Raw genomic sequence first — 12,151 nt, forward strand, 5'->3', positions numbered from 1 at the left:
CTTTTCTCTAATCAAAACCCAAACCAGAACAAAATTAATATTTTTTTGTCTGGTTGTTTTCAATTATTTATTTTTTACAATACTTTTTTTAGGCTAAAATTCCAAGTATTGCTGTCATTTTTAGTAAATGTTGATTCCCAAAGAAGATTAATAGTTAAATAAATACTTATGCCAGATGAAAAACATGGGAGTAGTTTTGAGTTTTGCCATTAAAGCTAATAGGATTTTTGCACAAGCATTAGCTAAGAAAGAAAAAGAAACTAAGGAGAAACAAATCCTGCCAGAATGTATCTAACTTGCTATCAGGCAGCATTTGAAACACTCTTATTTTGCTCAATGCCTTGTATCCTTCACTGTTTTTCAGAACATTACCAAATTTAAAACCCAAGGTGTTTTCAAGTATTTTCAGAACTGCTAAATTTCCTGTTTAAAAATTCTTTTAAATGTCCACTAATCTTCAGCCCCCTGTTTCTATGCTGGATTTCAAGAAATTAATTCTATACATTGTAAACAGATTCATAATCAAAGTATAGATGAACTAATAATAGTTGAACTGGTAATAGTGCATGTCAAGGGATTGACAAGTTTTGCCTAAAATAGCCATTACAAACAGTTTGCAATACAAAATGGATAGACCTCAAACTTTTATTCCTTCCTTCCTTGAATGATTTCATGTCATGCAAAATGGCATGCAATGATATGTGATGACTAATTTGCCTGCAACTATACCTTAGATGACTGAACAGCTGGATGAACAGAGCAGAGAGCCATGTCACTGACGTACTTCTGTCTGCTATGTCCTCCATCAAGAACTAGCATCAGATCTCACAAGATAGCAGCCTCCCTTAGATGTCTAGACTGTCATCCCTTTACTGGTAACAGTTTACCATTTAATTGGCATGGGGAAAGAAATGGAAACTCACAGCTGTCCAAAAGGAGAAGAGGTAGAAACTCTGCTCAATAATGATAATACTAAAACAACCCCCCCTCTCCCACTAGATTTCAGGGTTTCATGAAAACAATAGAAAAGGGAAACAATATAGTTCAAGGGACATACTTTATTGTTGTTAAGTTAAACCCAAGAATAAGTTGTTACCTTGGCATATGGATACTGAGAACTGGAAAAAAGAAGAGCTATTCTCTGTGAGAAGATCAATGCCAAAGTGTCACCCTGTTCTTTTAAAAGTTTTCTATGCCTTCTAATGTTTACATATTTCTACTGGAGTTTCTCATGCACTGTCATGTAAATAATGATTGTTTTACATTCTTCTTTGTAGAAGGAGAGAATTGATGGACTGTTGGTTTGACCAGAGTGGTTGGAGAAGTAACAATTTCATCCTCCAATCCACTGTCACTTTTAGAATTCTATATATTGTGAGGTCAGAAATAAAACTTCCTCCTTTCCTTCTTTTGCATCTTGAGTGAATGTATGAGTTATTTCGTGTCATAGTGCAACACCGAAGAGCTCAGCTAACACATATTGTCAGTCGCTACTTGCACAGAAGCAGCAGCAACAGTTCTGCAGTGTAGCTACAAATAAATGAAGAATCTCCTTTTCTAAGTAAGTCTGGGAATGACCTGTTATCCAACCAATTTTAGGGAATCACCTGAAATAATTTTTGTGAATGTTCATAAAAAAAAGCAGATCAAATTAGTTTAGTAGTACAGGTTTAGTATTTAGTGGCTTCTACATCTATGGTCAAAATAGTACAAATATAGGAAATACAAATATTTTTCTCCAGTTGCTGAGAGAAAACTAGATCCTTTTCACAATGTAGTTCTTAATTGTACTAAAACTGAGGAGGAGAATGCATACACCACAGCTTGAAACTAATAGCATTTCATTGTTTCCATGGCCCAGTGTAGTTCCTCTGCAAAACAGTCTGCTGCCTCATATCAGTGTGTCAACGTGCTGCACACTGGCTCACGGGGCTGCACACAGCTCTGCAGACCTGCTCTGTGCTGCAACTGTTTCCTCCAAGTGAGCTGTATCTGCCCTGTGGATAAGCCTTCAGGCTCTCAGACTTTACATAATCTAGGATTTTACAGCTGGAGTGTACTATGAATACTTTGAATTGGTCAGGGCTCAGACTTTGCATTTTCTGAGAAATCATTTCAGTTTGAAATTTTAATTTGTCCCACTTTAGAAAGAAAACTGTTTAAACATTTCCTAGGAAATGGACATTCTGCTAACAATGTTATTTAGGAAGCAAGGATCCACAGCATTTCCAAAAAGCAGCTATTTTTTCCAAGAGCAGTGGAGCCCTGAATACCAGGAGGTCCTTGTATTCCTGGATCCCGGAGACAAGGAAGAGGCCATCACACAGGAGTAGATCTGACTGAATGGAAAACTGGCAGCTGACTTGCCTTGCACAGGACTATCAAAAGTTATCTGTATTCCATTATAAGGCTCACTGAGATAAGCTTTCATGAAATGTTTCACTGTCAGTGAACCAGGAACTTTTGACAGAAAACATGCCAACAGAATGGTGTTTCCAAGAGATGCATTCATAGCTGGATGACACAATGATAAAAATATCTCAGACTTGGCTGGACTAGCTGGTCAGCATTAGTTCAGTGCTACAACCCTTAGCCTCCTGAAGTAATAATAATCTTTGGGTCACCTTCTGTTCTCCTAATTGCTGACTGCACTCCTTCAGTAATGCCACATCAGCATTAGAAGCACAGTGCAGAATCCTTGTTAATAATTTCATACTTGGTTAGAGAGAATCTCCTGGACAGATATTTTTGCATTCTGCTTTGAAGGCTTGTAGTTAAATATGGATCACCAGGCTGCCCAGAAATTCTCCTGATCAAAGCACCTTAACAAGGAGTCTTTTCTTTTTCCCCAGGGTCCCTATATCATGGTAATGGGAAAAGCATGGTAATGGGAAAAGCATGCAAATGATGAGGGAAGATTTCTCTTGTGTAGCTGTAGAGCTAAGTTTTGGAAGACATTATTGCGTTCTCATGCCTTCATACAGAAGATCTGCTAAGAGAAGGTGTGCTTGAGGTACATCACATCAGTGTACATTCAGGCTACCAAGAACTGTGGGGCAGGGTCCCTAGCTGGACAAAAATAACGTGTACATCACATCAGTGTACATCCAGGCTACCAAGAACTGTGGGGCAGGGTCCCTAGCTGGACAAAAATAATGTGTTTTAAATCAATGTCATCAAGTGCAAGAGATATCTAACTTATCCACTTTAGCTGCTATATTTCCTTCCATATACTGTTTCTAATGGCCAGAGGACAACCTCAAATCTAACCTGTTGTTTCTCTTTTTCATTACAGGAGTAGCAGAAACTGTCATTTGCTAGTAATACTCTCTCAGATTTTCCCATTATAAAATCTAGTTTGAGTTTTTTTATACTTCGGCCAGTTTTTAACTGTTTGCATCAATACATACTCAGATGTTTGCAAAAAATGTGATAGAAATGAATTTAAATCAGCAGCCTTAATTCCTGCATTTCTGAGTCATGAAAGTTTTATTTTACAGCCTTAATAAAAGCTTTGGTTTTGTACATACTTATATGCTAAATATTTGGTATAAAATAAATTGTGGGCAGGTTACCACCTATCAAAACTCTATGGCCCCTGCAAAAGTAAACATATGTCATTATGGTGTAGGTCAAACTAAAATGTACCAACTACTCTTGGAACATCAAAGAGCCCAAAGGGAAAATGGTGGTTAAAGAAAATATTTTTAAAAGCTAATACGAATGAAAAATGAAGAAAAGGTCCTGGATTCACTAGAGTGAATGGTAAAACACCCACAGCTATAAATGGTGTCATGCAGAAAATCAAAGCAGAAAAAAACCCCAAACCCTGCAAAATCAGAAACTGGCTGAGTGCAACACTGGATTCATTATCTTTGAGAGTCTTCAAATCACAAAACAAAGTTTTTCTAAACAAAAAATATTTGGCTTAGCACAGACTGTATGTGTAGATGATTTTGTCTTATGTTATAGAGAGCAATAGACTAAGAAATCTATATTCAGTTCCAAAACTTCTGTACAGGACTCGTCAGTATGGAAGTAGGACAAGATGGTCCTGTTTATATTTTCCTTTAGTTGACAGATTCTGTTAAGATTCGTTTTCTTGAAGCTTTAAAAAAAAAAAAAAAACCCAAACCAAAACCAACTGTGTTTGTAATTATATACTTAATATTTTGAAAAGTTTCGGGCAATATTCCTTCTAATCACATTATTTCTAACAGTTAGAAACAATTACTATGTCAAGCACTGGCCAAAAATGAAGAAATGAAATGTAACCTATGTAAAATCTTCCAGTGGACATTTCAGACCAGAGGCATACCAGGTCTGAATCTGATAATATTTCTGTTTGTTTTTTTAGACAAACACACAGTCACTAAATGTATAATATGTTAAAAATGGGGACTTGAACCTGGAATTGAAAATTACAAAATCTTGAGTGTTGTCTATATTTCACTAATGCTGAAAAATATCACCAGTTAGTCTTGAGGCTGCCAAGGAGAACAAATAAGAAGACAGATAGATAATCTTTATGCACAACTTATAACATTGTCATTTTTTAAAAAGCCAGACTGCAGGGCTACAAGAAAGATAGGAATGCATCTTGGTGTCTTTTGCCTTCAGGGTGAAAATGGGAAGAAAACTTCAGTTACTAAGACAAGTGTTTTTCTTTCTTTCTTTTATTTTATGACAATTTCTTATTTGCCAAACCAACAATGGGAGAAAGAGCACAGGAGTGATACCATGGAGTTCTTGTTGGTTTCTAGTTCTTTATCTTCATTCATCCAAGAACAGCTGAGGTTTTTCATGTAGAGGAAAAGTTTTTCAGACATACCCAAAGGAAAGGGCATAGCTGTGAATAATTTCTGCAGGCAGCATTATCAATTTAGATGTGTGCATTTCCATATGCACCCTTGAAGTTTTAAGAACAGGGGAGTTATTCTGGCAAAAATGAGCCAATTATGACTGTTTAAGCTATTAAATACTGTATGTAGACTTGATCCTCATTTACCTCATGTGAGGGAGCTCTACTGCAAATGTAAATCAGGTGGTCTGTGTTTTCCTAGCAATTATAAAAGCTCTTGAAACAAACATCCTAGATGATTCACTTTTCTCCTAGAGAAAGGAAGCACACTCTTGCTGTACAAAACTAGCAAATTAGCTTCTGTGGTTCCTAGGGCAGAAATCTGCACAGTAACACACCAGGCTCTTTTCAATAGTGCTCCAGTGTCTGATGGTCTCTCAAATACCATTTGTAAACAGTTTACGTTGATCTTTGCTCCAGGCTGTGAGATGTTTTGGGATCTTTATTCAGTAAGGCTATTTGCCCACCATCAAGACCTTATTTTGGTAATCTCAAAAATAGGCTGGGATCAATTACAAAGACTTTTCCTCAACAATGTAGTTCTAAAATAAATTTAAAGCCTAAGATTTTGGCAAAAAAATCACATTAACAGTCAAACTGGAGATGTTTCAAACACTGATTGATCAAGACCCAGCTGAGTTTATTCTATTCAAGATAGATTTTCATTAGATAGTCCAAGGAGAGTGTTTGTTTTGGCCTCTGTTTCTAGAAATAATATTAACCTGGCAAAAAAAAAAAAAAAAAAGTTGTTTCCATAAAGAAAAAGGCTGTTGAGCAAGCTAAATATCTGTGTCTTTCTTCTCATGTACTACATTAGTTTCACTTATATCCTGTATTTGTATTTTCAGGAGCTGCATTAACATTTCAGGGCTGTGGTTAAATCACCTGTCTAGATCTCTGAGGTACTCACTGGCCAGGGTTTGTGAGAGGGTCACAGTCCAGTGCAGGTATGTTCAGAACACATCTGAGACTTAAAGTGTTCTCTCTCCATTATTCACCCATAATGATTTGATTCCTAGACAGTTAAGGTGCAGACTTCCAGGCATTCAGGCACAGTCATAGAGCTAATGGGACCCAAATATTTTTTTACAATCTGAGGCCACATTTAGCTCTTTTGACATTTTTAGGTCATTTTTAATGCCACTAGTAACATGGTTACAAATATCCAGAGGCAGACTTGAAAAACTTCAAGCTCAAGTCTTCCACACCCTTGTTTAGGTCCTTCACTTTCATCTCCCTTTCTTTATTTTCAGTTTATGTGCTTTAAGGGAAAGAACAAGCTTCCTTTAGAAGGAAGGAATGTGAGACCCACAGTTACTAGAGGAAAAGAAGCTCATAAGAGATATTAAACTTATGGAATATTTTCCTTTTTAGTTGAAGATGATTATATTTTATATTTCATATGATCCTTGAGGAGGAAAAGTGGTATATAGTGTTGTCAAGCAAGACTATCTTCACTTCATGAGACAAGAACATATTTGCAAAGTTATCAATGTTGAAGACTTTTTTCTGGAGAATGTTCACATAAATGGGATGTTCCTTTTGTATGTATGCATCATAAGGCATGGAATTCTTTCTGCATGGAAATGGAAAACCTGAATACAGAAGAAAATTGTGATTAAAGATGCTGCATTGACCTCTGAAAGTCTTATTACTTTTACAACAGTTTACCACCAAGGCAAAGTTTGCTTTACAGTCTTCAAAAGAAACAAATCAAGTGCATACTGTGTATGTGACAATACTGACTGCTTAAAAAATACAGTGCATGCCAATTGCTGGGTTTACTTGGAATGCACATTTATATGTTCCAGGTTCACTTGCAATATATGTTTTTCAACTTTTCTCTTTATCTAGCTGTAAATTCGAGCTCAACTTGCGCCTAAGAAGATTTAAGAAAATACTTACTTCCACATGCTTTCCTTCTCTGCTGTAAACTGGGCATCATCTTTGACTCAGATCTTCCCTGGCCACCTGTGTCTAGAGATTGCTGATTATTTTCTTGCAGCACCTCTGAAATAGGTGCTCTCTTTCCATATGTCAAAACTGGAAGCAAGGCTTTCATTTCATATCCTTATCCATGGTTTCCTGATGTGGTCTTTCCCTTCTCATTTATTCTTTCTTGCTCTGAAAATTATTTTCTCGGCCCAATACTTTTATTGTATCATTTTGTCTCTGCATTCCTTAGCTGGCACTGGCTTCCCACTTCCCACAAATACAAACTACTGATTTTTTTCAAGTTATTCCACGTTCCACACCACCTCTCTTTCATTATAGACTCATAAACTCTCATCTCTTCTTTGCCCATTTATTAAAATTTAGGACAGGCTTCGCATTTTTTTTTCACATCTGAAATGTCTAAAAAGTCTCTGCAAAAGATTTTTTAAATCCAAGAAAATGTAGTACACATACTTGCTATTCTACTACAGCTAATTTTTCTTAGAAAAGTTCTTAGAAAAGACAGAAAAACTGTCAGCTAGGGATAATCTAAATGCTACTGCAAAGGATTTTAATTTGAAAATGAGCAAAAATACTATTGAAGAGTGAAATGTGAAGAGTACACAATCTGCACTATGTTTGGATGTAATACGAGAGATGAAGACTAATGTTACTGAGGCAAAAAGGGAGCAGAATCAGAAATCACAACATGAATAAGAAGCACAGTGCATAAACACCAATCATGGTGTAGTGATCATGAGTACGGGACAAGCACTTCCTCAGCTGTTTTGCTGAAGTACAGCCACAAACTACCCCTTGTCCAAAACTGTTTAAGAGCTTGAAGTTATTTGTTTAGTCTGTTTGAGGAAGTTATCTCCTTACTTTCAGAGAAACTTTATCAGCCAAAGATCTTTCATGCTTATTTTCATGCTTATCATTCTCTTTCCCTTAGAGAAGAGGGAACAGTTTTTTCAAGCTCAGGATACATTATTTGAAATACTTTCTTCAAAAACTTTATCCCAAAGCCATATCCTGCCTTAAAGTGTCCTGCAACAAACTCTTCAAATTGCCACCACGGACATAGCTAGTACACAGGAACCCTCATCCTCAGGAATGTGAAAGACCAGTGAAACATGTGATTCTGGCTGGAATACCTAAGCTGTTGAATGATTTTAACTTCTCTTGCTGGGTTAAAGCTCCTTTTTCCTTATTCTCACAGAAAGCTCTGTTGTGGTAAGCAGATGGCTATATCATTGTGCAGGCGTACTATTTTTTGTTGACAAAAGGGGACTCAAGCTAGCATATGAGGGAAATATGACAGCATTTAATATATTAGTTATAACCATAGTCTAAAAATAATACAGCTGTATATTGCAATAGTGCAGTGTAGAAACATGAGTTATTCAATAAAAGAGGAAGCGAGAATTCACTGCCTTCTCCTAAAATTAAAAAAAAAAGCTACCAGAGGAAGCACAATGCTATTGTCAAGTTCCTCTTTTAAACATTATTGATTCTATTTAATTCAAATGGAGATCATATTCACTTGTATTCTATGGAAAAACTATATTGCCAACTTCATCTGGAAAACACAGATTACTAGTTCTATCCCAGTAAACCTCTCATTTTCTTTTGCTCTTGTAAATCAAGTAAGATACTTCTTGAGTAAAAGTGATACAATTGGCCACAGCTGGTTTATTGTAATTTCTTTGCACAGTTGAAGGAGAGTCTCACCTTGACTCTTGCTTGACTCATAGACATTTGATTTCAGACCAGCACCAGCTGTAGGCCATGGAAAGCTGAAGAAAAGATAGAAAGCTCAAGGTCTCCAAATTTCTAATAGTAATATTCAGAGTTCAGCTGTACATTACCTGAACAAGGTAAATACTACCCTTCAGAAAATCGATGATTTTATGGAGGTGATTTTTTTATTAACAATATGGAAATAAACAAGTTCCCTTGCTATCTTATTTATCAGCAGCCATGTAAAGCTGAGACCACTGCTGCAGAGTGTTAAGCTCTAGCATGTAGCTTTTCTCTCAGGATTCATCATACAAAATTGTGGTAGAGTGGAAACTAAAGAATATTTATTTGGTTAAATATTGTCCTGTAACTCACCCAAATCTAACAAAATCTGAGTTGGCCAAGACAGGTCAAAGCTGTCATGGTATGACGAAACTCTTAGACTTAAATTTTTGCATAACATGTACTTTTTCTGTAAACTCAGCTTCTGTGACACCACTTGGTCTGGCTCACTGGGACCTACCAGGAGGGATTGACTGTGTAGCCAAATTCCAGCTGTGAATTTCATATGCATGAGCTAATTTCATATGCACCTCCCTTTGAGGTGGGGCTAGAAGATGAAACTCTTAAAAATAGTTTCCCACAGTTCCTTCCATATTTAGTACATGGTCTGAAAGCAAGTTCTGCTTTCTAGTTTCTCCCCTCATGAGCAGTTAAGTGCCACACACTTAAAATGTATTTTGCAGGAGCTATCAGGAACTTGGCTGGTAAAACATAGTTTTGATGACTGTTTCTGAAGGTTTCCATCTGTTTCTTGCAGACAGAGTTTACATGGATGGGAAACAAGTGATTATGCAAAAACTCTACTTTGCACTTCTGCACACCAGAAGAAGCCATACAGGTAGTTTATAGCGCTGCTTTCCTCACACTATCCCTCACCCTATATGCATATTACACCTGGACAAATGTTACACACTACACATATGCTTTAAGTGGCAGACACACAGCAGAAAACTTTGCAGCCTAATACTGACATGCAGCTACAGAAAATCAAATGTGCAAAAAGATGTAACCTGACATTTGTACTTAAAAGAATACCTGCTGAGGGGGAAAGAAGAATAAATACATACTGAGATTTTGAAGATACTTTTTGAAAGCAAAAAAATGCTGACAATTATCTCCTTAAAGAGTTCTATAATCACTGTGAAAATAATGGATGGCTGAGAAGTGAATGGGGGGTGGAACCAATTTATTTTGAACCCTGAACAACAGAAAAAAAATCTCAAAATAAAGTTGTTTGCAACTACTATTGTGTTGTCAAAATAAGACTATTAAGTGTTCCAAATGCTTTCCCTGGGCCTCCAGGAAATGGGGGAAGTTTTAATATTCATATGAATGTAATGAAACACTCAACGTGTAGCAGGTAATGGAGAACACTTAAACTTTATTTTAAAAAGGTGACAGTTTAAACTGGTATGACCAGAGGACCAATATCCATGCTTGCTCTCACACAAGCCAACACATCCACCTTTGAATTGACGAAACTTCAAAAGAACATTCTACTTGTATAAACTATGTTACAACATTTTAACAATCAGGAAAGAAAAGTGCATAGGGAAATAAATCCCAGAGGAAAGAAGTGAGTAAGGAAATGGTTGAATAGTTTTAAATTATTAAAATATAAAATTGATTTCTTTCTATTAATAAAGTAAGATAATTCTCTCTTCTTTTGTCTTCAAGTACCTCTTATATTTACTTCAGTAAGAAGCTTCAAAACCTTACTCATTTCATGCTTAGTTTGTCATACATGTGAAATCTAACATACAGCATTCATAAAATCAAATGCTCAATTTAAAACAATACTTCTCATTAAGCTAACTTTTGCACACATTACTCTGAGCAATATCAAAAAGCCTATTTTGTACAGCTAAAGAAATTATGTCAATAATAAATGCTGACATTTTCAAATGAAGACCCTCAGGTTACAATTTTCTAGTTAATTACAAGTATCATTTGGAACAAGTTAGATGACATTTCAATATTCCATGTCACGACATACGCAGGTTCCCTTTTAAGGGTGCAGCTGATTTCATTTATCATAAGATTAATAAAGGTAATAAACAAGATGTGTTAGGCTTTTCCTGCCTCAGCTGCATTTTATGTTAGATGCTCAGCTCTCACAGTGAAGAAGGGGGCTGACTTGAACAGATGTCTGCAAGGAACAGAAAGGGATATGTATACATATATATATATAGCATAGATATCTGCTATGTACAAACAGAAGAAATATGGATGTACACAATGATATTTATAAGTGAGAACAGGAAAACTTAGAAAACTTAGGCTCTAATCTAAAACTCATTAAGTCCAGTGAAAAAGTCTCCTTCAGGCATTTCTGGCTTATTAATCAAGACCTTAGAGAAATTTTAATAGTATAAATCCTGGATATCTAAACAGTTTCCTAAACATATTCTACATGCAAAAATGGAAGCCATTGACTAACTCAAGGCCCTATCGTGCACAGAAGAAAAAGAAAAATGGAAATACATCTTAAAATTATGATGGCTCATAGAATTCTAGTGACTAAGCTTTGAGCATGGACTTTTCAGAAGTACTTCTGAAAAGCAGTTAAAAGTGTGAGTTTGCCTGCTTCACTGTTAACATTTTCAGATTAAAACATTTTCTTCAGCTTTTCATCCAGGTAAAGATACTGATTTGTTTTGCTTTTGGTTTTCCACTGTAACAACCAATGTTTTACTCTTAAGAGTAATGGAGCAATAATTATATTTTCAGTTCTGATTTGCTTAAAGCTGTCTTCAAAAAGATGGATGATAGGATGGGCAGAAGGGTCATGGTGCTCTTTAGCACACTGAGCTTCAGCTTCTTAATTTGCTATAATTTTAAAGAACTTTATATGATATTCTTGTTAACTAGCTTCTGTATACAATGCAGTCATACTTCAATTTGATTTACTGTGACTTTTTAAATGTTGCTTTTGGTAATCTCTTTGATATAAGCTCTTAAATGAGAGCTTTCCATCTTTCTTGTAAGGAAGTTTTAGGGTTTACAGGTCTTCTGTCGTATTGCACAATCACAAATGAATTTTTTAGAAAACCCATTAATAGAATTAATACTTATTGAAAGAACATAAAACCTGTCATTGATACTTCATTATACATATACTTTTTACTTTTGGCCTTATAAGAAGATGCCAAACATTTTTCCAGAATGCTCTGACATTACAGTCTGCTGTGGTGATATGAGTCACTTCTCACTAATTGCAATCTCTTAAAGCTTTCTGGAAAAACAGTGTCTTGATGAAAGAACTTATCTGATGTACCCTAGAGGATCATCCAGTCATTGTATCAAAGATTTTCAGTATCTGCATGGTACTACTTCAAAAGAGGATGCTCCAGCCTTTAGATATCACTTGCCTTAAACACATATTTTTAATCCTATTTTGTAGCTTGTATTTATGCCTTTGTCCTCTGTCATCAAAACTTCCCTTCTTCCACCTTAAAGTTATTTTGTTTGAATAACCACAAAACAAACAACACTTTCAATTGCATTCTCTGTGTTTTGCTATGACAAAAGTTCTAATTAATTTTTTTCTTT

The sequence above is a fragment of the Anomalospiza imberbis genome, chromosome 1 (genome assembly GCF_031753505.1).
Source record: "Anomalospiza imberbis isolate Cuckoo-Finch-1a 21T00152 chromosome 1, ASM3175350v1, whole genome shotgun sequence".
Lineage (NCBI taxonomy): Eukaryota > Metazoa > Chordata > Aves > Passeriformes > Viduidae > Anomalospiza > Anomalospiza imberbis.